Genomic DNA, 27,373 nt, shown 5'->3' with positions numbered 1-27,373 from the left:
AGTGGGAGAAATAGTGGTAGCTAGGGACCGAGTACCAAAGGACCAAATTTGTACACAAGTAGCAGGCCAATTTTTGCTTTTATTTCAAACTAATGAAATTTCACATAGTTTATTTTTTGAACAACCAAATTTATACACCTATAGCAGGCAAATTTTTATTTATTTCAAACAAATGAAATTTCACACAAAGTTTTACAGTATATATGACAATAGTCAATTTTTTAACAACCAAATTTGCATTGGTGTAGCAGGCCAATTTTTTATTTTTATTTTAAATCAGTGAAATTTCACACAAAGCAGGTTCTACAGTATATATGACAATAGTCAATTTCTGAACAACCAAATTTGTACACCTGTAGCAGGCTAATTTTTGCTTTTATTTCAAAGCAACAAAATCTCACACAAACCAAGTTCTACAGTATATATGACAACAGACAATTTTTGAACAACCAAATTTGTACACTTGTGGTGGGCCAATTTTTGTTTTAATTTCAAACCCACAAAACTTCACACAAAGCAGGTTCTACAGTTCTACAGTTTTACACAAGTCACTTTAAAATGTATGGCTGACAAATATTGGCAGAATATATAGTTCTATACATTTCAGAATTCACCTTAATAACTCAATGTGTTGTTAAAACGTTAGTACACATCAGTGACCGTTGGAATCCATACATACCTATGCCACAATGTTACCATGTGTTGCAGATCATGTAGTATGTTTCAGATATTTTTTTTTCTCTTCATATTGTTGTCTTCCCATCATTTGGTACATTATATTTGTTAAATCTGATTTTTTTTTTCATTCAGTGAAGTTTAATCTGATATTTCTGAACTAGAGAAGCCGTACTGGGCCCCTAACCATAAAGGCAGGCAAACATGATCGGGTTAAAGCGTGAATGAAGTGAGCTAGGCAGTATTTGGGAAAATCGGGGATAATAAAAAAGCAGAGGCCGAGTTTGGGGTCAGGACAAGGGAGAGGAGGGGTCAGAGGTGTGGAGGGGAGTAGTATAAAAGGGTCAGCTATTTGCCTTGGGGCAGCCATTTTAGGTACCCCTTACTAGAGTGAAAAAGCTCCCATCTACCCTCCCTATTTGTGTATTATGTTTTCATGGATGCGGTTTTATGTTTCAGGGCTTTTTCTAAAGATGGGAATACTGTAAGTTTAGATTTATAGGGGTTTTTAAGAGTTATATATATATACTAGCTGAAGAGCCCGGCGTTGCCTGGGCATAGTAACTATCTGTGATTAGTTATAGCACCTCACTTCTCTTATTTTCCCATCACGCCTCTCATTTTCCCCCTCACATTTCTCATTTTCTCCCTCACTCCTCTCATTCCCCCCTAACACTTGTCATTTCAACCTCACATCTGTCATTTTCTGATCACTCCACTATTTTTCCTCACTCCTCTCATTTTGCACTCACACCTTTTCATTTTCCCCTCACACCTCTCATTTTCACCTCATTACCTCAGTATATACATGTTTGTCATCTCCCTTATATATAGTAAACATCTGTATGTCATCTCCTGTATATAGTATATACCTGTATGTCATCTCCCCTGTATATAGTATATACCTGCTCTGTGTCATCTCCCCTATATATAGTATATACCTGAATGTCATCTCCTATATATAGTATATACCTGTATGTCATCTCCTCCTGTATATAGTATATACCTGTGTGTCATCTCCCCTGTATATAGTATATATCTGTGTGTCATCTCCTCCTGTATATAGTATATACCTGCATGTCATCTTCTATATATAGCATATACCTGTATGTCATCTCCTCCTGTATATAGTATATACCTGTGTGTCATCTCCCCTGTATATAGTATATATCTGTGTGTCATCTCCTCCTGTATATAGTATATACCTGCATGTCATCTTCTATATATAGCATATACCTGTATGTCATCTCCTCCTGTATATAGTATATACCTGTATGTCATCTCTTCCTGTATATATATGTACCTGAATGTCATCTCCTCCTCTATATAGTATATACCTGTGTGTTATCTCTCCTGTATATAGTATATACCTGTGTGTCATCTCCCCTGTATATAGTATATACCTGTATGTCATCTCCTCCTGTATATAGTATGTACCTGTATGTCATCTCCTCCTCTATATAGTATATACCTGTGTGTTATCTCTCCTGAATATAGTATATACCTATGTGTCATCTCTCCTGTATATAGTATATACCTGTGTGTCATCTCCTCCTGTATTAGACCGCGTTCACATGCTATTTGGTCAGTATTTTTACCTCAGTATTTGTAAGCTAAATTGGCAGCCTGATAAATCCCCAGCCAACAGGAAGCCCTCCCCCTGGCAGTATATATTAGCTCACACATACACATAATAGACAGGTCATGTGACTGACAGCTGCCGTATTTCCTATATGGTACATTTGATGTAGTTTGTCTTCTTATTAATCAGATTTTTTATTTTTGAAGGATAATACCAGACTTGTGTGTGTTTTAGGGCGAGTTTCGTTTGTCAAGTTGTGTGTGTTGAGTTGCGTGTGGCGACATGCATGTAGCGACTTTTGTGAGATGAGTTTTGTGTGGCAACATGCGTGTAGCAACTTTTTGTGTGTCGAGTTGCATGTGACAGGTTAGTGTAGCAAGTTGTGTGCAGCAAGTTTTGCGCATGGCGAGTTTTGCGCGTGGCGAGTTTTATGTGTGGTGCCTTTTGAGTATGTGCAAGTTTTGTGTGAGGCAACTTTTGCATGTGTTGCAACTTTTGTGCATGTGGCAATTTTTCCGCGTGTGCAAGTTTTGCGTGTGGCGAGTTTTCCATGAGGTGAGTTTTGCACTTTTGGCGAGTTTTGCAAGAGCCTAGTTTTTGCATGTGGCGAGTTCTGCACGTGGCGAGTTTCGAGTGGCGACTTTTGTGTTTCAACTTTTATGTGGCGAGGTTGGTGTATTTGTGGTGAAATGTGTGCTGAGGGTAATATGTGTTCAATCACATGGTAGTGTGTGGCGCATTTTGTGTGTGTTCATATCCCCGTGTGTGGTGAGTATCCCATGTCGGGGTCCCACCTTAGCAACTGTACGGTATATACTCTTTGGCGCCATCGCTCTCATTCTTTAAGTCCCCCTTGTTCACATCTGGCAGCTGTCAATTTGCCTCCTACACTTTTCCTTTCATTTTTTCCCATTATGTAGATAGGGGCAAAATTGTTTGGTGAATTGGAAAGCGCGGGGTTAAAATTTCACCTCACAACATAGACTATGACGCTCTCGGGGTCCAGACGTGTGACTGTGCAAAATTTTGTGGCTGTAGCTTCGACGCCTCCAACACTTTTCCTTTCACTTTTTTCCCCATTATGTAGATAGGGGCAAAATTGTTTGGTGAATTGGAACGCGCGGGGTTAAAATTTCGCCTCACAACATAGCCTATGACGCTCTTGGGGTCCAGACGTGTGACTGTGCAAAATTTTGTGGCTGTAGCTGCGACGGTGCAGATGCCAATCCCGGACATACACACATACACACACACACACACACACATTCAGCTTTATATATTAGATATATATATATATACTAGATTGTGGCCCGATTTTAACGCATCGGGTATTCTAGAATATGCATGTCCCCGTAGTATATGGACAATGATGATTCCAGAAATTGCGGCAGACTGTGCCCGTCGCTGATTGGTTGAGGCAACCTTTATGACATCGTCACCATGGCAACCATTATGACATCATCGTCGCTGTGCCCGTTGCTGATTGGTCGAGGCCAATCCTGGCCTCGACCAATCAGAGACGCGGGATATCTACGTCCTTTATGACATCATCGTCGCTGGCGGCCTCGACCAATCAGAGACGCGGGATTTCTACGTCGATGCTGTGCCGGTCTCTGATTGGTCGAGGCCGCCAGGCAATTGTGGCCCGATTCTAACGCATCGGGTATTCTAGAATATGCATGTCCCCGTAGTATATGGACAATGATGATTCCAGAATTCGCGGCAGACTGTGCCCGTCGCTGATTGGTCGAGGCAACCTTTATGACATCATCGTCGCCATGGCAACCATTATGACATCATCGTCGCTGTGCCTGCTGCTGATTGGTCGAGGCCTGGCGGCCTCGACCAATCAGACGCGGGATTTCTACGTCCTTTATGACATCATCGTCGCTCTGCCCGTTGCTGATTGGTCGAGGCCTGGCGGCCTCGACCAATCAGAGACGCGGTATTTCTACGTCGATGCTGTGCCGGTCTCTGATTGATCGAGGCCGCCAGGCCTGGCGGCCTCGACCAATCAGACGCGGGATTTCTACGTCCTTTATGACATCATTGTCGCTCTGCCCGTTGCTGATTGGTCGAGGCCTGGCGGCCTCGACCAATCAGAGACGCGGGATTTCTACGTCGATGCTGTGCCGGTCTCTGATTGGTCGAAGCCTGGCGGCCTCGACCAATCAGAGAGCCGGGATTTCCAGGACAGACAGACAGACAGACAGACGAAAAACCCTTAGACAATTATATATATAGATATATATAAATGTATTATCTTCTTTCATGCGTTATTTACAAGTTTATGACCACTTATAAAATGTGTTCAAAGTGCTGCCCGTTGTGTCGGATTGTCAATGCAACCCTCTTCTCCCACTCTTGACACACTGATAGCAACACTGCAGAAGAAATGCTAGCACAGGCTTCCAGTTGTTTCAGATGCTGCACATCTCATATCTTCACAGCATAGACAATTGCCTACAGATGACCCCAAAGATAAACGTATAAGTGGGTCCAATCGAGAGACCTTTGTAGCCATTCAACTGGCCCATGACAACCAATCCACTTTCAAGTAAACTGTTCATGTAGGAATGCTCGGATCTGACACCCAAGATAGGGCACCACCACATTATGGGTGTCAGGTCTGAGCATTCTTACATGAACAGATTCCTGTAAAGAGGATTAGTCGTTGTGGGCCAGTTGAATGGCCACCAAGGTCTCCCAATCTGACCCCCTTAGAATTTTATCTTTGGGGTCATCTGAAGGCAATAATTTATGCTGTGAAGATACGAGCAGTGCAGCATCTGAAACAACGGATGTCCCTGTGTGCTGCATATTATAGTGCTGGGCAGCCCGCCTGATAATACAACTGCGTCCAAAATAGGCTGCAAGCCAGACATAGTGCATCACACTTACCCCTGTGACTGGCGTCCTATGCAAGCTATATCAATGTGCATTTTTTCTACTAGGCAGCCAACCCCTCCAATGTCTGGCTAGCGTGGAGGTGGCTGTTTTTATCAGTAGTTTGCACCTGTGCTGCTCCTTGCCTTTATCAGTGGAGGCCTGCTGTATCCTGCTAAATGTGTATTTGACATTACACAGGGTTTGTGGAAGGCTGTATCTTATGGTATGTGTTTTTTTGAGTTTTTTCTATGTTAGCTGTTTACTGGAAGCCTGTGCTAGCATTTCTTCTGCGATGTTGCTATCAGTGTGTCAAGAGTGGGAGAAGAGGGTTACATTCACAATCCAACTCAATGGGCAGCACTTTAAACACATTTTATAAGTGGTCATAAACATGTAAATAACTCATTAAAGAATAAAGTTACATTAAAACCAAGCACACCATTGTTTTTCTTGTGAAAATCTCATTAGGTTTGATGTGTCAGATGACTCTCTTACCATTGAAAAAAATAAAGTTGGATCCAAAATGGCAGACTTTAAAATGTCCACCATGGTCACCACCCATCTTGAAATGTTTTCCCCCTCCCATATTCTAATGTGCCACAAACAGGAAGTTGAAATAATCAACCATTCCCATTTTATTTAGGTGTAACCATATAAATGGCCCACCCTGTACGTATATATACAGTACAGTACAGACCAAAAGTTTGGACACACCTTCTCATTTAAAGATTTTTCTGTATTTTCATGACTATGAAAATTGTACATTCACACTTGAGGCATCAAAACTATGAATTAACACATGTAGAATTATATACTTAACAAAAAAGTGTGAAACAACTGAAATTATTATCTTATATTCTAGGTTCTTCAAAGTAGCCACCTTTTGCTTTGATGACTGCTTTGCACACTTTTGGCATTCTCTTGATGAGCTTCAAGAGGTAGTCACCGGGAATGGTTTTCACTTCACAGGAGTGCCCTTTCAGTTTTAATAAGTGGAATTTTTTGCCTTATGAATGGGGTTGGGACCATCAGTTGTGTTATGCAAAAGTCTGGTGGATACACAGCTGATAGTCCTACTGAATAGACTGTTAGAATTTATATTATGGCAAGAAAAAAGCAGCTAAGTAAAGAAAAATGAGTGGCCATCATTACTTTAAGAAATGAAGGTCAGTGAGTCCGAAAAATTGGGAAAACTTTGAAAGTGTCCCCAAGTGCAATGGCAAAAACCATCAAGTGCTACAAAGAAGCTGGCTCACATGAGGACCGCCCCAGGAAAGGAAGACCAAGAGTCACCTCTGCTTCTGAGGATAAGTTTACCGAGTCATCAGCCTCAGAAATCGCAGGTTAACAGCAGCTCAGATTAGAGACCAGGTCAATGCCACAAAAAGTTCTAGCAGCAGACACATCTCTACAACAACTGTTAAGGGGAGACTTTGTGCAGCAGGCCTTCATGGTAAAATAGCTGCTAGGAAACCACTGCTAAGGACAGGCAACAAGCAGAAAAGACTTGTTTGGGCTAAAGAACACAAGGAATGGACATTAGACCAGTGGAAATCTGTGCTTTGGTCTGATGAGTCTAAATTTGAGATCTTTGGTTCCAACCACTGTGTCTTTGTGCAACGCAGAAAAGGTGAACGGATGGACTCTACATGCCTGGTTCACACCGTGAAGCATGGAGGAGGAGGTGTGATGGTATGTGGGTGCTTTGCTGGTGACACTGTTGGGGATTTATTCAAAATTGAAGGCATACTGAACCAGCATGGCTACCACAGCATGTTGCAGCGGCATGCTATTCTATCCGGTTTGCGTTTACTTGGACCATCATTTATTTTTCAATAGGACAGTGACCCCAAACACACCTCCAGGCTGTGTAAGGGTTATTTGACAAAGGAGAGTGATGGGGTGCTACGCCAGATGACCTGGCCTCCACTGTCACCAGACCTGAACCCAATCGAGATGGTTTAGGGTGAGCTGGACCGCAGAGTGAAGGCAAAAGGGCCAACAGGTGCTAAGCATCTCTGGGAACTCCTTCAAGATTGTTGGAAGACCTTTCCCGGTGACTACCTCTTGAAGCTCATCAAGAGAATGCCAAGAGTGTGCAAAGCAGCCATCAAAGCAAAAGGTGGCTACTTGGAAGAACCTAGAATATAAGACATAATTTCAGTTGTTTCACACTTTTTTGTTAAGTATATAATTCCACATGTTTTAACTCATAGTTTTGTTGCCATCAGTGTGAATGTACAATTTTCATAGTCATGACAATACAGAAAAATCTTTAAATGAGGTGTGTTCAAACTTTTTGGTCTGTACTGTATATAAATATATATATATATATATACTATATAATTGTCTAAGGGGTACTTCCGTCTGTCCTTCTGTCTGTCTGCTTGTGTCCCCGGCGCTCTGCTCCCCGCAGTCAGTGTCCCCGGCGCTCCGCTGCTTACTCCCTGCAGTCAGTGTCCCCGGCGCCTGCTCCATACTCCCCTCCGATCACCGCTAACACAGGGTTTATGCCGGTGGTAACGGACCGCGTTATGCCGCGGGTAACGCATTCCGTTACCACCGCTATTAACCCTGTGTGTCCCCAACCTTTTACTATTGATGCTGCCTATGCAGCATCAATAGTAAAAAAAGTAATGTTAAAAATAGTAAAAAAACAAAAAACCTGCTATACTCACCCTCCGTTGTCCACTGAGGCACTCGCGCCCGCCGCCATCTTCCTTTCCCAGCGATGCATTGCGAAATTACCCAGAAGACCTAGCGGTCTCGCGAGACCGCTATGTCATATGGGTAATTTTGCAAAGCATCCTGGGAACGCAAGATGGCGGCAGCCGCGCGCCCATCTGCACAGCGCCGTTAGAGCCCAGGAGGCGGAGAGACGGGACGCTGAGGAGCAGCGACAAGAATGGTGAGTATGTAAAACTACTAGGGGCCCTCGGATCGTTAGGTGAGTATGTTTATTTTTTTATTTTTTTAACCTGTGACATACGTGGCTCGGTAATATACTACGTCACAGGGCAATATATTACGTGACTCTGTGCTGTATACTACGTGGCTGGACAATATACTACGTCGCTGTGCAATATACTACATGGCTCTGTGCTGTATACTATGTGGCTGGACAATATACTACATGGCTCTGTGATGTATACTACGTGGCTGGACAATATACTACATGGCTGGGCAATATACTACGTCGCTGGGCAATATACTACGTCGATGGGCAATATACTACGTGGCTGGGCAATATACTACGTCGCTGGGCAATATACTACATAGATGAACAATATACTACGTGGCTGGGCAATATACTATGTCGCTGGGCAATATACTACATCGATGGACAATATACTGCGTGGCTGGGCAATATACTACATGGCTGGACAATATGCTACGTGGACATGCATATCTAGAATACCCGATGCATTAGAACCGGGCCACCATCTAGTATATATATACATTTATATATATACACATACACAGTTGCTAATCACAAAATTAGAATACCATCAAAAAGTTAATGTATTTCAGTTCTTCAATGCAGAAAGTGAAACTCATATATTATATAGCGTCATTACAAACAGAGAGATCTATTTCAAGTGTTTATTTCTGTTAATGTTGATGATTATGGCTTACAGCCAATGAAAACCTAATAGTCATTATCTCAGTAAATTGGAATAATTAACAAAAAACACCTGCAAAGTCTTCCTAAGCATTTAAAAAGGTCTCTTAGTCTGTTTCAGTGGCCTCCACAATCATGGGGAAGACTGATAATTTGACAGATGTCCGGAAGGCAGTCACTGACACACTCCAACAAGGAGTGTGAGCCACAAAAGGTCATTGCTAAAGAAGCTAGCCATTCACAGAGTGCTGTATCCAAGCATATTAATGGAAAGTTGAGTGGAAGGAAAAAGTGAGGTAGGAAAAGGTCAACAAGCAAAAGGTATAACCGCAGCCTTGAAAGGATTGTTAAGAAAAGGCCATTCAAAACTTTTCCTCCTGAAGAAGACGGTTGTATCCGTCGAAACGTGTAGTGGAATAAAGGATTAACCCCCTGCGATAATTCTCAGTGCTCCTTTGACCGTGATCTCCAATACTTGTCATTCAAAACTTTGGGGCAGATTCACAAGGAGTACCCTGCTGCCGGAGTCATTGCTTCAAGAGCAATCACGCACATATGTATCCAGGACATGGGCTACAAGTCTCGCATTCCTTGTGTCAAGCCAATCATGACCAATAGACAATGCCAGATGGGTCTTAACTGGGCCAAGGAGAAAAAGAACTGGACTGTTGCTCAGTGGTCCAAGGTGTTGTTTTCAGATGAAAGTAAATTTTGCATTTCCTTTGGAAATCATGGTCCCAAAGTCTGGAGGAAGAGTGGAGAGGCACACAATCCAATTTGCTTGAGGTCTAGTGTGAAGTTTTCACAATCAGTGATGGTTTGGGGAGCCATGTCATCTGCTGGTGTAGGTCCACTGTGTTTTATCAAGACCAAAGTCAGCGCAGTCATCTACCGGGATATTTTAAAGCACTTCATGCTTCCCTCTGCTGACAAGCTTTTTGGAGATGGAAGTTTCATTTTCCAGCAGGACTTGGCACTCTTCCACACTGCCATAAGTACCAATACCTGGTTCATAAACAACAGTATCACTGTGCTTGATTGGCTAGCAAACTTGTCTGACCTTAACCCCATAGCGAGTCTTGCGGTATTGTCAAGAAGAAGATGAGAGACACCAGACTCAACAATGCAGACAAACTGAAGGCTGCTATCAAAGCAACCTGGGCTTCCATAACGCCTCAGCAGTGCCACAGGCTGATCGCTTCCATGCCCCGCCACATTGATGCAGTAATTGATGCAAAAGGAGCCCCGACCAAGTATTGAGTGCATTTACTGAACATACATTTCAGTAGGCCAAAATTTAGGATTTTAAAATCATTTTTCAAATTAGTGTTATAAAGTATTCTAATTTGCTGAGATAATTACTTTTGGGTTTTAATTTTCTGTAAGCCATAATCATCAACATTAACAGAAATAAACACTTGAAATAGATCACTCTGTTTGTCATGACTCGATATAATATAGGAGTTTCACTTTTTGTATTGAAGAACTGAAATAAATTAACTTTTTGATGATATTCTAATTTTGTGACAAGCACCTCTATATGTCATACCAGTATGGCATGGAGGGGAGGTACGCGAAGTTCGTGGAGTTGGTTAATGGCGAATCGGTGCGGAGGGTGATCTCAAGAGGTTCTAAACCTCCAGGTTGATTTAAGGTGGATGGGTGTTTAAATAATCCCAGGAATTAAAGGGGCCCATGGTTGATGGTTTCGGACATTGGCCAGGTAAGTCAATAGGTGCCTCTGAGCTGGGGCATAGCGACTTGAGGTGAGACATGACCTGGGGCCAAGGTGGGCTTATTAAACCTGCGGTTTATAGATTTTGGGGCTTAGAAGACCACCCCTTCTGGGAGGTTGTTGGTGTAAATTGTTTTTTTTAAAAAAATGCTAATAAAAGGCTGCTGTGGCCAATTAATCCAATTTAAGAAGACGTGATTATTTGGTCATTATAAGGTAAGATTGAGGAAGAGAATTGGAGAAAGGGGGTTAAAATTGAAGCTCACATGAATTGCGAATACCTCTTATGTCATGAGTGAAAAACAAAGTTTGTGTTTTTTTTTATTAACTCTGAATTTACTTTCATTAAAGCATTTTTTATTGTGGATTTTGCAATTTATTCACCAATCAGATCACATGAATGCTTGGCCAACAACTACTTGATGTGCGTGGCTGCTTTAGACACAGGGCCCCAGGGTAATATGAGTGGAAAAACATGAAATTACACTAAATAATAATAGTTTGAGTCATGGACTAGTAAGGCCTCGTAGTAGATGTTCTACAGTGTTATTAATCTTCTTATACATGAATATCTGCATTGAACCTGAAAATTCCCTTTTCCACCTTAAAGATAACAATTATATTGCCAGAGAACATATGATCTGTGCATATTCCATATGGTATGTAATGTGAATGATACTCTGTATTTTCTCTTTGCTTTATTAGTCGTGACATTCACAATGCATGTTAATCTATCAGTGTCTATTCTTTCACATATTTTCACATGCAATCACACAGAAACATCTCTTTGACTAATGGATGTCTTTATACAGAATTATTTTCCACCAGATGGCTCCCATGCCCGAGATGTGTTCCCTATGTTATCAAATACACTAATGTCAATGTAATGTAGGTCTACAGAAAAGAAAACACATTGACCTAGATTAGTAAGATGATGCAATCATTTTCTGTTGCATTCAGTAAGAAATACATTGCCCTGATATCTAGCAAATCATAAGATATAGTGATCAGCTAAAGTCGGAGTGATATACTATTATATGTTGCTGATATGGTCAAATTCATCAGTTTGATTGATAGGATTTTCCACATACAGCAATTCGCGTCTAAATAGTAAAAAAATAGTAGAAAATACAAGCCTCATCTGCCTCTGTGGTCTCCCATTCAGGTTCAGCCACTACAGGTGCTGCTGAGCATGGACGTCAGTCCTAGCGTCTTGCTGTACGTTTGGCTACTGCTGGCTCTCCAGCCAAGCCTTTTATAACCAGTAATATTCAGGGACATTCCGGCACTCTAGAGTCTAAGTCCGGAGATCACCATACTGAGCATGTCCGTGACGTGGTTTCTTCTCATTTGTGGTCGGACGTCAGCTGCTCTGGTGATGTGGCAATGTCAGATTGGTCCACGGGCAACATCCTGTCTGACTGGACATGAACCTAGTGTACAAAAGGTTCTCAGAGGCGTACGCTGGTGAGCTAGTATTATATGTACAGCTATGTGAGTAGAGTCTCTACCACTCTGTCTGCAAGTGTTGTGTGTCTGTCTAGCTTGGGACTGTACATGTAGGCAAGCAGCTGGCATAAGTGGGGCAATTAGCCGTTGGCTTAGCATCTGGTTACTACATGTGTGCGGTTAGCGCAGTAGAATTCCACAGCAAGCACAACCCTAGTCAAGATATTAAGCTCAGAGCATCTGTTCCATTTCTGTGTGCGAGTGACACAGCTCAGTTGCCGAGCATCTCTTTAGTTTCTGTGTGCAAGTGACAGCTCAGTTGCATAGCTGCTCTTTCATTTCTGTGTGTGAGTGACACAGCTCAGTTGCAGAGCTTCTCTTCCGTTTCTGTGTGCAAGTGACACAGCTCCGTTGCAGAGCACCTCTTTTGTTTCTGTACTGTTCATCTCTGTTTAGTAACCTCCTGTTCACACTGAGTGGCGGCAACTCTTTGTGTACAAGTAATCGCTCACCATGTGTTCGTTCATTGCTCAATAGCAGCAGTTCAACATCTCTGCACAGTGGACCCCGAATTGCAAATGACTTTACTATTTATTTTATTTAGTGCAATCCGCCAATCCTTACAGTATACTAGCACCAGGGTCCAGCTAGTAATGGCGGAGCAGCAGCTTCAGTGGAATATCCAGCAGTTGGAGGGCTGGTTGTCCACGCTTGAGCGGGCGACTTCAGCTGTGGATCTATCTGCAATTGCGGCGCAGGCAGCCAGGGAAGCCGCTACTAAGGTTTCTTCTGCGACTCCTGTTCCGTTTTTCCCCCACCTCCTGCTTCCGGATAAATTCTCTTGGCACAGCAAGGCCTGCAGGGTATTTGTGAACCAGTGCTCGATTCAGCTGGAGCTACTGGCCTCATGTTTCTCATATGAACTGGCCAAGGTGGGATTTGTGGTGTCTCTGTTGACGGACACAGCATTGAAGTGGGCTACGCCGCTATGGGAGCATAAGAACCAGGTAATCTGGAGCACCTCTCGCTTCCTGGGCGCCCTGAAGCAGGTTTTTCTAGTCCCTCAGGTTACCCATGATGTCATACTCCAACTCTTGGCATTAAACCAGGGATCCCACATGGTCAACCAGTTTGCTATCTGATTCCGAACTTTAGCTTACGAATTGGAGTCACCATATCAGGTCATCATTCCCGTTTTTTGGAGGGGCCTTGCAGACCACATAAAGGATGCGTAGGCTACTAGAGAAATCTCAACTACGAAGGAGAATTTATTTTCTGTGTCCACTCGCATTGATCTTCATGCATGCTGAAAGAAGATTGGAGCAAGCCCAGTGTAGACAAAGGATTCGGTTAGCTCCAACCTTTTCCAATCCTTTGGGATCTTCTGCTCAGATGGGCAATCTGATGATGTCCAAGGGGGGGTCTCAGACGGAATAAAAATCCCAACCTGTACGTACACCACCTACCTGCTTTATTTGTGGGCAGGCTGGGCATTCTACCAATAAGTGTCCCAAGCATCAGGGAAGAGGACCACATCTAGTGGCTGTCGGTGGAGGTTCACTAAACACGGCACTTGTGTCCCCCATGTTAACCTTTAACCCCTTCCCGATATGCGACGTACTAGTACTGTTCTGCAGAAACTGAGTTCCCGCAAACCACAGTACTGCGTGTGGGTGTCAGCTGTATATGATGCGATCAAATTGTTCTGGTGTTCCGGAAGGAGTCCCCGGATCCAAGATGGCCACGGGACTCCTTCCGGGTCATGAAGTGAGGTGGCTAGCCGGCGCCTACTCAGAGCAGGCGCCGGAAAGCCTCATGCACTGCCTGTCAGATCGCTAATCTGACACAGTGCTATGCACAGTGTCAGATCAGCAATCTGATCTAATATAGTGATGTCCCACCCTGGGACAATGTTAGAAAGTCACACAAATAAATAGAATGTACACGAAAAAAAAAATCTCCAAATAAAGAAAAAAAAATATTCCCCAATAAATCCATTTATTTATGTAAATAAAAAAAAAACAATAAAAGTACACATATTTGGTATTGCCGCGTCCGGAATGATCCAAAAACTTTCCCACTATTTAACCCCTTCAGTGAACACCACAAAAAAAAAAAATAATGAACGAGGCAAAAAACAACGCTTTATTATCATACTGGCGAACAAAAAGTGGAATAACACGCGATCAAAAAGACGGATATAAATAAGCATGGTGCCACTGAAAACGTCATCTTGTCCCGCAAAAAAAAGCCACAATACAGCATCATCAGCAGAAAAATAAAAAAGTTATAGCTCTCAGAATAAAGCAATGCAAAAACAATTATTTTTTATATAAAATAGTTTTTATTGTGTAAAAGCGCCAAAACATAAAAAAATATAAATGAGGTATCGCTGTAATCGTACTGACCTGTAGAATAAAGCTGTTTTATCAATTTTACCACACGTGGAACGGTATAAAAGCACCCCCTAAAAGAAATTCAGGAATTACTGGTTTTTGTTCATTCTGCCTCCCAAAAATCGGAATAAAAACCGATCAAAAATGTCATGTGCCCGAAAATGGTACCAATAAAAACGTCAACTCATCCCGCAAAAAAGCAGACCTCACATGAAACTGTGGGCCAAAATATGGATAATTTATAGCTCTCAAAATGTGGTGATGCAAAAACTATTTTTTGCAATAAAAAGCGTCTTTTAGTTTGTGATGTCTGCCAATCATAAAAATCCACCAAAAAACGCTATAAAAGTAAATCAAACCCCGCTTCATCACCCCCTTAGTTAGGGAAAAATAATAAAATGTAAAAAAAAAAATTTATTTCCATTTTCCCATTAGGGTTAGGGCTAGGGTTAGGGTTTGGGCTAGGGTTAGGGTTTGGGCTAGGGTTAGGGTTTGGGCTAGGGTTAGGGTTAAGGTTAGGGTTAGGGCTAGGGTTAGGGTTAAGGTTAGGGTTAGGGTTAGGGCTAGGGTTAGGGCTACGGTTAGGGTTTGGGTTAGGGCTAGGGTTAGGGTTAGGGCTAGCGTTAGGGTTAGGGCTAGCGTTAGGGTTGGGGTTAGGGTTAGCATTGGGGCTAAAGTTAGAGTTGGGGCTAAAGTTAGGGTCAGGGTTGGGGGTAAATTTATGGTTTGGATTAAATTTACGGTTGGAATTAGGGTTAGGGGTGTGTTTGGGTTAGGGTTTCAGTTAGAATTGGGGGGTTTCCTGTTGTGAATTCTGTGGTCAAGCTCCCTCCTGTGGTCATGACTGGTACTTCGGCTGGTTCTGTCTATGAGCTTCCGCTGGTGGATGTGAGTGGGGCTGCGGCTTCTGAGTTTCCTTCCTCAGGTGACGAGGTTAAGTCGCTAGGTGCTGCTCTATTTAACTCCACCTTGTTCTTTGTTCCTGGCCTCCAGTCAATGTTCCAGTATTGGTCTGGCTCTCTCCTGGATCGTTCTTGTGGCCTGTCTGCCCTGCATAAGCTAAGTTCTGCTTGTGTTACTTTTGTTTGCTATATTTTCTGTCCAGCTTGCTATATTGGTTTTTCTTGCTTGCTGGAAGCTCTGAGACGCAGAGGGAGCACCTCCGTACCGTTAGTCGGTGCGGAGGGTCTTCTTGCCCCTCTGCGTGGTTGTTTGTAGGTTTTTGTGCTGACCGCAAAGCTATCTTTCCTATCCTCGGTGTTAGGAGTCGAGTTTCCTCTGCTGCACAGGGGGAATCTCGATCCGTCTCCGCTGCGGTCTCCCATTCTCCTCCAGCCGCAGTGGAGTCTGCTCAGCAGGGACGTCGATCCCAGCGTCTCGCTCAGTCTGACTCTGTGCGAAGAGTTACTGCTGCTTTTCCTGCTTCTGCCATTGAAGCCAGTGCTGGGCAGCGGCGAGTGGACGTTTCTGGATCTAAGTCCTATTTGCACACACTGAGCATGACCAGGGCAAGATCTCCTGTTGGAGATCGAGGGTCACATGCTCAGGTACTGCAGCACATCCCATTGGTCCTTTTGGCAGGTCCTGAAAGGGCAAAACTTCTGTAGCTGTTTCCTGTGCTGCAGCTATATAAACTGCGCATGACCGCACAGCCATGTGCTAGTATTGTCTTGTAAATATGTGTGTGTGTTGTGAGAGAAAGTCGCTCTTTAAATAACCCTCCCTATTGAATGTCTGTTCGCGGAAGGTGTATGTTTGCTATCTAGCGCCCGACTTATCCAACAGCACGTAACACACATTACAGCTACCAATTGCTGTGTCCGCCTGTACGGCGTCGTGCGCTTGCTCTGCGCTTTCCTGACCCAAGCCTGGGTGGTTAGTGGCATTCGTCTGTGCGGCACCGCACGCACTCTTGTGCCTTAATATTATTATTTAGTTTCCTTACACACCCAGTTGAGGTGTTGTGCCAGCAAGTGTCTAATCGGACTTCAATCCTAGTTGGGCTTGAGTTCGCTGACTCCTTGCTCGCGCTCTATGTGCGGTACCGCGGTCCTGTGACGCAACAGGATCGCTTCCATCACGCAGGGTGTAGTTAACCCGTGCGTGTATTCTTGTAGTACCGCCATATAGTCCGTCTTACTAGCAGCAGGGTTTTTATTGCACGGTGGACCTCGGACTGCGAACGCACCTAGTTCCATTTCATCTTGTACTTGGTGCGTTCCGCCAGTCCTTAACACTCGGTCTATTCAGTAAGTTGGGCCTCACTTTGCTAAATCTATTTCATCTCTGTGTTTGTATTTTCATCTTAACTCACAGTCATTATATGTGGGGGCTGCCTTTTCCTTTGGGGAATTTCTCTGAGGCAAGGTAGGCTTATTTTTCTATCTTCAGGGCTAGTTAGTTTCTCAGGCTGTGCCGAGTTGCATAGGGAGCGTTAGGCGCATTCCACGGCTACCTCTAGTGTTGTATGATAGGATTAGGGATTGCGGTCAGCAGAGTTCCCACGTCTCAGAGCTCGTCCTATGTTAGTAACTATCAGGTCACTTTGTGTGCTCTTAACCACTAGGTCCATTGTGGTTCTGAATCACCTGTTCATAACAGTACTGGAGGCCCAAAGTACTAATGCTTCTCAATAGAGGGAAAAGAGAAGTTCTGAGACCATTTTTTTTTCTTTGCACTGTGTTTTGTCTTTCTTTTCCCTTTTACATCAGGGTGGTTCAGAACACAGGTGTAGACATGGACATTCAAGGTCTGTCCTCTTTGATGGATAATCTCGCTATAAGTGTTCAGAACATTAAAGATTTAGTGGTTCAGAATCCTATGTTAGAACCTAAAATTCCTATTCCTGAGTTATTTTCTGGAGATAGAGCTAAATTTCTGAATTTCAAAAATAATTGTAAACTATTTCTGGCTTTGAAACCCCGCTCCTCTGGTGACCCAGTTCAACAACTAAAGATCATTATTTCTTTATTACGTGGCGACTCTCAAGACTGGGCATTTTCCCTTGCGCCAGGAGATCCCCATTGAATGTCTGTTCGCGGAAGGTGTATGTTTGCTATCTAGCGCCCGACTTATCCAACAGCATGTAACACACATTACAGCTACCAATTGCTGTGTCCGCCTGTACGGCGTCGTGCGCTTGCTCTGTGCTTTCCTGACCCAAGCCTGGGTGGTTAGTGGCGTTCGTCTGTGCGGCACCGCACGCACTCTTGTGCCTTAATATTATTATTTAGTTTCCTTACACACCCAGTTGCAGTGTTGTGCCAGCAAGTGTGTAATCGGACTTCAATCCTAGTTGGGCTTGAGTTCGCTGACTCCTTGCTCGCGCTCTATGTGCGGTACCGCGGTCCTGTGACGCAACAGGATCGCTTCCTTCACGCAGGGTGTAGTTAACCCGTGCGTGTATACTTGTAGTACCGCCATATAGTCCGTCTTACTAGCAGCAGGGTTTTTCCTGCACGGTGGACCTCGGACTGCGAACGCACCTAGTTCCATTTCATCTTGTACTTGGTGCGTTCCGCCAGTCCTTAACATAATACTAGCGCCAAGGTCTGGCTAGTAAATGATGGACGATCAGCGTTCACAGCGGTACATCCAGCAGCTGGAGGGAAGGTTGGCGGCTCTTGAGCGTTCAACCTCAGCTGTGGATGTCACTGCTGTCGCTGTTCAGGCTGCTAGTGTTGCTGCAGCCACCTTGTCCACTGCCGCTCCTGTCCCGACTCTAACTTGCCTCCCGCTTCCAGAGAAATTCTCTGGTGACAGTAAGTCTTCTAGGGGTTTTGTGAGTCAGTGCTCTATCCATCTCGAGCTTCTGGCCTCTCGTTTCCCTACAGAGCGGGCTAAGGTGGGATTTATAGTGTCTCTTCTTTCGGACAGGGCGTTGCAGTGGGCTACGCCGCTATGGGAGCGTAGCGATCATGTGGGGCAGAGTGCTCCGTTGTTTCTGAGCACTCTGAAACAGGTCTTTCTAGGACCTCGTGTCACCCATGATACGGCGCTCCAATTGTTGGCATTGACTCAGGGCTCATCCTTGGTCAGTCATTTTGCCGTCCACTTCCGCACCTTACCATCTGAGCTGGAGTGGTCGGATAAAGCCCTCATTCCAATATTTTGGAGGGGGCTGGCTGACCACGTTAAGGACGCCCTGGCCACTAGGGAGATTCCCGCCACACTGGAGGAATTAATAACTCTATCCACTCGTATTGATCTCCGTTTCCACGAGCGGAGGTTAGAGCGAGCCCAGTGTAGGCAGAGGTTTCGGCTGGCTACCACCTTCGCCAAACCTTTGGAATCTCCAGACCAGGCTCCTGAGCCCCTTGAGCCTGTGGTAGAGTCACGAGCGGGATCTAAGTCCCGGACCGCTCGTGCACTCCAGATTTGTCATCTTTGCCAACAGTCTGGACATCTTGCCTCCAGATGTCTCCAGCGGTTGAGGAAACGTCAGCGTCTAGTGGTAGTTGGTGGAGGTGCACTAGACACGGCGGCGTTTGCCTCCAAATTGTCTTTTAAGGGGACAATAACATTGGACTCATCCTCTCACTCGGTAGAACTCTGCGTGGATTCTGGGGCGGAGGGCAATTTTATGTCTTCAGCCTTCACCCAGCGTCACGCAATTCCTCTGGTCATGCTATCTCAACCAGTAACGGTACGAGTGGTGAATGGGTCGACACTGCCCGCACAGATTACACATCAAACTATCCCTTTTACTCTGTCCATGTCACCATCTCATCAGGAGATTATATCTCTACTCGTCATTCCTGAGGGAATTGATGAGGTTCTCTTGGGGATACCTTGGTCCTCAGGCAGAATTCTGGGATGGGGTGAATCTTGTGGGAACAGGTGTCATCGAGAGTGCGTTCAGGTTGCTACTACAGAGGTACCCGCAGATCTTTCCTCTCTCCCCAGGCAATATTGGTCTTATGTAGACGTGTTCTCCAAAAAGGCAGCGGAGACCGTTCCGCCCCATCGCCCCTATGACTGTCCTATTGATCTCTTGCCTGGTGCTGAGCCTCCCCGGGGTCGAGTCTATCTATTATCTCTCCCGGAAACGGAGGCAATGTCTCAGTACTAGTGTTGAGCGATACCTTCCGATATCGGAAAGTATCGGTATCGGTTTGGATCGGCCAATATTCAAAAAATATCGGATATCGCCGATACCGATACCCGATCCCAATGCAAGTCAATGGGACCAAAATATCGGAATTAAAATAAACCCTTTCTTTCCTTGTAGGTTCATTCTACATGAAGGAAAACAACTAAGAATAATGTAGGATGTATTGGGGGAGGTGGCGGAGACATTAAAGGCAATGAGGATTAGCCCAATCAAATAGAATAGCATGATTTTTTTTTTTTTTTTTAAAGACGTTCGGATTGAAAAAGATATTGACTATGTAAATTTTTTTTTATTTTGTCAGATATTGATGTTTCACTATTCCACGACCTTCCCCTTCTTTTTTTTCCTTTTCCCACACTTTCATCTTCATCATCATCAGCATCTTTGACATCAACTTCTTCACCTTATTCATCTTCTTCTTCATCTTCTACCTATTTTATTTTTTATTACATTCTTCATATTCATTTTCTTCAACTATTATTATTCTTCCTATTCTACATATTCTTTTTATTCCACTGTTATTATTCTTCCTATTCTACTTCTTCATCATATTCTCATTTGTGACAGGCATTCCCGTAGTTGTTATCTATAAAAGTTGGAAGATTACACCTTCCGTTCTGCCAGTCACAAAAGTTACATTTGTCCGCGTTCAGTTTGGCCTGCAGCATCAGGCTTTATCCAGGGGCACCACGAGGAGGAACGGACTCACCCCCATACACTGCTTAGTCTTCTTCTGCATATAATTTAGATAATATCTTTTGCTCTGATATTAAGTGTTATGCTTAATGTTCTTCTGCTCTTTGTTATGCAGCCTCTTGTTCTTCTGCTTCTCGGTCTTCCATGTCGTCGTCTCCACCGTCGTTGTCTCCGCCGTCGTCGTCTCCGCCGTCGTCGTCTCCGCCGTCGTCGTCGTCGTCTCCGCCGTCGTCGTCGTCGTCATCGGGGTGGTCTTCCGGGTCGTCGTCGTCATCGGGGTGGTCTTCCAGGTCGTCGACTTTAGGGTCTTAAACTTGGAAATGTAGCAGAAGGTACAAGAAGGCTGAGAAAATGCCAAGAACCAGCTGATGGAACTGGAACTCGGATGGCTACCCGAAGGTTCAAGAGCCTATGGAACTACCGAGGACCAGCTGACGTTACTGGAACCCGGTTACTAAGCAGGAGGTACCCGTGCTAAAAAGCACTACCAAGGACCGCCTGACGTTGGCGGAACTCGGATACCCAGAAGGAGGCACCTAAGCCAAAGGCTCTGCCCGGAACCAGCTGACGTTACTGGAACCAGGATGGGGAGCAGAAGGTACAAGAGCAAAAGACACTGCCGAGAACCAGCTGACGGTACTGGAACCCGGATGGGTAGCCGAAGGTCCAAGAGCCAATGGAACTACCGAGGACCAGCTGACGTTACTGGAACCCGGTTACTAAGCAGGAGGTACCCGTGCCTGAAAGCACTACCAAGGACCACCTGACGTTGGTGGAACTTGGATACCCAGAAGGAGGCACCTAAGCCAAAGGCTCTGCCCGGAACCAGCTGACGTTACTGGAACCAGGATGGGGAGCAGAAGGTACAAGAGCAAAAGACACTGCCTAGAACCAGCTGACGGTACTGGAACCAGGTGGTGGACCCGAAGGCCCACAGGAGAGGAGAGAACAGCTAGGCCGCGAGGCAGCCGCAGTTACCGAACCCCAACAGTCCTACAGGAGGAGCTGGGCCTACTGGCACTACAGAACCAGCCTTGACTACCAGTTCACGCAGCCCACATAGGAAGCTCCTAAACTGGAGGCACCCTGGAGTTGGCTAACTCGACCGCACCACGACGGGGCAAGCATAGGCGTCTCAGTGAAGTTGACACAACCCTGAAACAGCTGACGGTGCTGAAACCAGGCTTGGCACGAGGGAGTACCTGTGACAAGAACACTGCCGAGAACCAGCTGGCGGTGCTGGAACCCGGATGCGTTGCCCCAGTGTGCAAGAGCCAATGGCACGACCGAGGACCAGCTGACGGTGCTGGAACCCGGTTACTAAGCTGTAGGTGCCCGCGCTTAAAAGCACTACCAAGGACCGCCTGGCTTTGGCGGAACTCGGATACCCAGGAGGAGGCACCTAAGCCAAAGGCTCGGCCCGGAACCAGCTGACGGTGCTGGAAACAGGTGGTGGACCCGAAGGTCCACAGGAGAGGAGAGAACAGCTAGGCCGCGAGGCAGCCGCAGTTACCGAACCCCAACAGTCCTACAGGGGGAGCTGGGCCTACTGGCACTACAGAACCAGCCTTGACTACCAGTTCACGCAGCCCACATAGGAAGCTCCTAAACTGGAGGCACCCTTGAGTTGGCTAACTCGACCGCACCACGACGGGGCAAGCATAGGCGTCTCAGTGAGCTTGACACAACCCGGAAACAGCTGACGGTGCTGAAACCAGGCTTGGCACGAGGGAGTACCTGTGACAAGAACACTGCCGAGAACCAACTGGCGGTGCTGGAACCCGGATGCGTTGCCCCAGTGTGCAAGAGCCAATGGCACGACCGAGGACCAGCTGACGGTGCTGGAACCCGGTTACTAAGCTGTAGGTGCCCGCGCTTAAAAGCACTACCAAGGACCGCCTGGCGTTGGCGGAACTCGGATACCCAGGAGGAGGCACCTAAGCCAAAGGCTCGGCCCGGAACCAGCTGACGGTGCTGGAACCAGGTGGTGGACCCGAAGGTCCACAGGAGAGGAGAGAACAGCTAGGCCGCGAGGCAGCCGCAGTTACCGAACCCCAACAGTCCTACAGGGGGAGCTGGGCCTACTGGCACTACAGAACCAGCCTTGACTACCAGTTCACGCAGCCCACATAGGAAGCTCCTAAACTGGAGGCACCCTGGAGTTGGCTAACTCGACCGCACCACGACGGGGCAAGCATAGGCGTCTCAGTGAGCTTGACACAACCCGGAAACAGCTGACGGTGCTGAAACCAGGCTTGGCACGAGGGAGTACCTGTGACAAGAACACTGCCGAGAACCAGCTGGCGGTGCTGGAACCCGGATGCGTTGCCCCAGTGTGCAAGAGCCAATGGCACGACCGAGGACCAGCTGACGGTGCTGGAACCCGGTTACTAAGCTGTAGGTGCCCGCGCTTAAAAGCACTACCAAGGACCGCCTGGCGTTGGCGGAACTCGGATACCCAGGAGGAGGCACCTAAGCCAAAGGCTCGGCCCGGAACCAGCTGACGGTGCTGGAACCAGGTGGTGGACCCGAAGGTCCACAGGAGAGGAGAGAACAGCTAGGCTGCGAGGCAGCCGCAGTTACCGAACCCCAACAGTCCTACAGGGGGAGCTGGGCCTACTGGCACTACAGAACCAGCCTTGACTACCAGTTCACGCAGCCCACATAGGAAGCTCCTAAACTGGAGGCACCCTGGAGTTGGCTAACTCGACCGCACCACGACGGGGCAAGCATAGGCGTCTCAGTGAGCTTGACACAACCCGGAAACAGCTGACGGTGCTGAAACCAGGCTTGGCACGAGGGAGTACCTGTGACAAGAACACTGCCGAGAACCAGCTGGCGGTGCTGGAACCCGGATGCGTTGCCCCAGTGTGCAAGAGCCAATGGCACGACCGAGGACCAGCTGACGGTGCTGGAACCCGGTTACTAAGCTGTAGGTGCCCGCGCTTAAAAGCACTACCAAGGACCGCCTGGCGTTGGCGGAACTCGGATACCCAGGAGGAGGCACCTAAGCCAAAGGCTCGGCCCGGAACCAGCTGACGGTGCTGTAACCAGGTGGTGGACCCGAAGGTCCACAGGAGAGGAGAGAACAGCTAGGCCGCGAGGCAGCCGCAGTTACCGAACCCCAACAGTCCTACAGGGGGAGCTGGGCCTACTGGCACTACAGAACCAGCCTTGACTACCAGTTCACGCAGCCCACATAGGAAGCTCCTAAACTGGAGGCACCCTTGAGTTGGCTAACTCGACCGCACCACGACGGGGCAAGCATAGGCGTCTCAGTGAGCTTGACACAACCCGGAAACAGCTGACGGTGCTGAAACCAGGCTTGGCACGAGGGAGTACCTGTGACAAGAACACTGCCGAGAACCAGCTGGCGGTGCTGGAACCCAGATGCGTTGCCCCAGTGTGCAAGAGCCAATGGCACGACCGAGGACCAGCTGACGGTGCTGGAACCCGGTTACTAAGCTGTAGGTGCCCGCGCTTAAAAGCACTACCAAGGACCGCCTGGCGTTGGCGGAACTCGGATACCCAGGAGGAGGCACCTAAGCCAAAGGCTCGGCCCGGAACCAGCTGATGGTGCTGGAACCAGGTGGTGGACCCGAAGGCCCACAGGAGAGGAGAGAACAGCTAGGCCGCGAGGCAGCCGCAGTTACCGAACCCCAACAGTCCTACAGGAGGAGCTGGGCCTACTGGCACTACAGAACCAGCCTTGACTACCAGTTCACGCAGCCCACATAGGAAGCTCCTAAACTGGAGGCACCCTGGAGTTGGCTAACTCGACCGCACCACGACGGGGCAAGCATAGGCGTCTCAGTGAAGTTGACACAACCCGGAAACAGCTGACGGTGCTGAAACCAGGCTTGGCACGAGGGAGTACCTGTGACAAGAACACTGCCGAGAACCAGCTGGCGGTGCTGGAACCCGGATGCGTTGCCCCAGTGTGCAAGAGCCAATGGCACGACCGAGGACCAGCTGACGGTGCTGGAACCCGGTTACTAAGCTGTAGGTGCCCGCGCTTAAAAGCACTACCAAGGACCGCCTGGCTTTGGCAGAACTCGGATACCCAGGAGGAGGCACCTAAGCCAAAGGCTCGGCCCGGAACCAGCTGACGGTGCTGGAAACAGGTGGTGGACCCGAAGGTCCACAGGAGAGGAGAGAACAGCTAGGCCGCGAGGCAGCCGCACTTACCGAACCCCAACAGTCCTACAGGGGGAGCTGGGCCTACTGGCACTACAGAACCAGCCTTGACTACCAGTTCACGCAGCCCACATAGGAAGCTCCTAAACTGGAGGCACCCTTGAGTTGGCTAACTCGACCGCACCACGACGGGGCAAGCATAGGCGTCTCATTGAGCTTGACACAACCCGGAAACAGCTGACGGTGCTGAAACCAGGCTTGGCACGAGGGAGTACCTGTGACAAGAACACTGCCGAGAACCAACTGGCGGTGCTGGAACCCGGATGCGTTGCCCCAGTGTGCAAGAGCCAATGGCACGACCGAGGACCAGCTGACGGTGCTGGAACCCGGTTACTAAGCTGTAGGTGCCCGCGCTTAAAAGCACTACCAAGGACCGCCTGGCGTTGGCGGAACTCGGATACCCAGGAGGAGGCACCTAAGCCAAAGGCTCGGCCCGGAACCAGCTGACGGTGCTGGAACCAGGTGGTGGACCCGAAGGTCCACAGGAGAGGAGAGAACAGCTAGGCTGCGAGGCAGCCGCAGTTACCGAACCCCAACAGTCCTACAGGGGGAGCTGGGCCTACTGGCACTACAGAACCAGCCTTGACTACCAGTTCACGCAGCCCACATAGGAAGCTCCTAAACTGGAGGCACCCTGGAGTTGGCTAACTCGACCGCACCACGACGGGGCAAGCATAGGCGTCTCAGTGAGCTTGACACAACCCGGAAACAGCTGACGGTGCTGAAACCAGGCTTGGCACGAGGGAGTACCTGTGACAAGAACACTGCCGAGAACCAGCTGGCGGTGCTGGAACCCGGATGCGTTGCCCCAGTGTGCAAGAGCCAATGGCACGACCGAGGACCAGCTGACGGTGCTGGAACCCGGTTACTAAGCTGTAGGTGCCCGCGCTTAAAAGCACTACCAAGGACCGCCTGGCGTTGGCGGAACTCGGATACCCAGGAGGAGGCACCTAAGCCAAAGGCTCGGCCCGGAACCAGCTGACGGTGCTGGAACCAGGTGGTGGACCCGAAGGTCCACAGGAGAGGAGAGAACAGCTAGGCTGCGAGGCAGCCGCAGTTACCGAACCCCAACAGTCCTACAGGGGGAGCTGGGCCTACTGGCACTACAGAACCAGCCTTGACTACCAGTTCACGCAGCCCACATAGGAAGCTCCTAAACTGGAGGCACCCTTGAGTTGGCTAACTCGACCGCACCACGACGGGGCAAGCATAGGCGTCTCAGTGAGCTTGACACAACCCGGAAACAGCTGACGGTGCTGAAACCAGGCTTGGCACGAGGGAGTACCTGTGACAAGAACACTGCCGAGAACCAGCTGGCGGTGCTGGAACCCAGATGCGTTGCCCCAGTGTGCAAGAGCCAATGGCACGACCGAGGACCAGCTGACGGTGCTGGAACCCGGTTACTAAGCTGTAGGTGCCCGCGCTTAAAAGCACTACCAAGGACCGCCTGGCGTTGGCGGAACTCGGATACCCAGGAGGAGGCACCTAAGCCAAAGGCTCGGCCCGGAACCAGCTGACGGTGCTGGAACCAGGTGGTGGACCCGAAGGTCCACAGGAGAGGAGAGAACAGCTAGGCCGCGAGGCAGCCGCAGTTACCGAACCCCAACAGTCCTACAGGGGGAGCTGGGCCTACTGGCACTACAGAACCAGCCTTGACTACCAGTTCACGCAGCCCACATAGGAAGCTCCTAAACTGGAGGCACCCTGGAGTTGGCTAACTCGACCGCACCACGACGGGGCAAGCATAGGCGTCTCAGTGAGCTTGACACAACCCGGAAACAGCTGACGGTGCTGAAACCAGGCTTGGCACGAGGGAGTACCTGTGACAAGAACACTGCTGAGAACCAGCTGGCGGTGCTGGAACCCGGATGCGTTGCCCCAGTGTGCAAGAGCCAATGGCACGACCGAGGACCAGCTGACGGTGCTGGAACCCGGTTACTAAGCTGTAGGTGCCCGCGCTTAAAAGCACTACCAAGGACCGCCTGGCGTTGGCGGAACTCGGATACCCAGGAGGAGGCACCTAAGCCAAAGGCTCGGCCCGGAACCAGCTGACGGTGCTGGAATCAGGTGGTGGACCCGAAGGTCCACAGGAGAGGAGGGAACAGCTAGGCCGCGAGGCAGCCGCAGTTACCGAACCCCAACAGTCCTACAGGGGGAGCTGGGCCTACTGGCACTACAGAACCAGCCTTGACTACCAGTTCACACAGCCCACATAGGAAGCTCCTAAACTGGAGGCACCCTGGAGTTGGCTAACTCGACCGCACCACGACGGGGCAAGCATAGGCGTCTCAGTGAGCTTGACACAACCCGGAAACAGCTGACGGTGCTGAAACCAGGCTTGGCACGAGGGAGTACCTGTGACAAGAACACTGCCGAGAACCAGCTGGCGGTGCTGGAACCCGGATGCGTTGCCCCAGTGTGCAAGAGCCAATGGCACGACCGAGGACCAGCTGACGGTGCTGGAACCCGGTTACTAAGCTGTAGGTGCCCGCGCTTAAAAGCACTACCAAGGACCGCCTGGCATTGGCGGAACTCGGATACCCAGGAGGAGGCACCTAAGCCAAAGGCTCGGCCCGGAACCAGCTGACGGTGCTGGAACCAGGTGGTGGACCCGAAGGTCCACAGGAGAGGAGAGAACAGCTAGGCCGCGAGGCAGCCGCAGTTACCGAACCCCAACAGTCCTACAGGGGGAGCAGGGCCTACTGGCACTACAGAACCAGCCTTGACTACCAGTTCACGCAGCCCACATAGGAAGCTCCTAAACTGGAGGCACCCTGGAGTTGGCTAACTCGACCGCACCACGACGGGGCAAGCATAGGCGTCTCAGTGAGCTTGACACAACCCGGAAACAGCTGACGGTGCTGAAACCAGGCTTGGCACGAGGGAGTACCTGTGACAAGAACACTGCCGAGAACCAGCTGGCGGTGCTGGAACCCGGATGCGTTGCCCCAGTGTGCAAGAGCCAATGGCACGACCGAGGACCAGCTGACGGTGCTGGAACCCGGTTACTAAGCTGTAG

The sequence above is a fragment of the Ranitomeya imitator genome, chromosome 1, assembly GCF_032444005.1.
Source record: "Ranitomeya imitator isolate aRanImi1 chromosome 1, aRanImi1.pri, whole genome shotgun sequence".
Lineage (NCBI taxonomy): Eukaryota > Metazoa > Chordata > Amphibia > Anura > Dendrobatidae > Ranitomeya > Ranitomeya imitator.
Note: the sequence above shows the minus strand (reverse complement) of the source record.